This window comes from Sinocyclocheilus grahami, unplaced genomic scaffold, assembly GCF_001515645.1.
Source record: "Sinocyclocheilus grahami isolate Dianchi unplaced genomic scaffold, SAMN03320097.WGS_v1.1 scaffold1429.1, whole genome shotgun sequence".
Lineage (NCBI taxonomy): Eukaryota > Metazoa > Chordata > Actinopteri > Cypriniformes > Cyprinidae > Sinocyclocheilus > Sinocyclocheilus grahami.
Genome location: NW_015506608.1, coordinates 21,705 through 22,388, shown reverse-complemented (window position 1 = coordinate 22,388; position 684 = coordinate 21,705). Strand labels below are relative to the sequence as shown.

The window sequence follows — 684 nt, the reverse complement described above, 5'->3', positions numbered from 1 at the left end:
CATTTTGTTGTAAGATTTTTATAATTTTTATGTCTACATAGATTTTATTGTTTATAATTCCATTTATTTTCATTTTAGTTAGTTTTAGTCATTTTGTTGTCTGTTTTTATATTTTTTTCTTTTTATGTCTACATTTTTTTTCAGTTCATTTTAATTTTAGTTAGATTTACTTGTGTGTTTTTGTTTTTTTATTAGTTTTTGTTTTTTTTAATGTCTATATATATATATATAGACATTAAAAAAACTAATTTATATATCTTTTTTTTTTTTAAGTTTTAGTTTGAGTTATTTTAGTACATCAAGTTAAACTAAATGAAAAGCAGAAATGTTACCTTGGCCACTAGCTGAAATAAAAAAGTTTTTATAGTGTTTTTAAAGTGTTTTATATTTTAATTTGTCAGTTAAAGGTTATTTTATTTCAAGGAACAAAACCGGTTTTAGTTTTATTTAATTATAATAACCTAATAGCATTGCAAAATTATCTTAGTAGATAAATGAGAATTCATATTGACAAGTCTGTGTCACACAGTTGTGAAAATTGCTTGCTAACCGCATATGCTTCTATACAAAAACAAACAAAAACAGAAATTAAGCTTTAACTGGAAAAAATGACTGCATAAATCATTTGTACAGCATGAGGCTCTCTGTCTGTGTGTGTGTGTGTGTGTGTGTGTGTGTGTGTGT

At 24.0% G+C, this 684-nt stretch overlaps 1 protein-coding gene across 1 annotated transcript in view; it reads left to right on the top strand.

Annotated features, from left to right (window-relative positions):
* Positions 1 to 684, top strand: part of LOC107570235 (PH and SEC7 domain-containing protein 1-like) — a 39,611-nt gene that overhangs the window by 34,675 nt on the left and 4,252 nt on the right. The window lies entirely within an intron of this gene.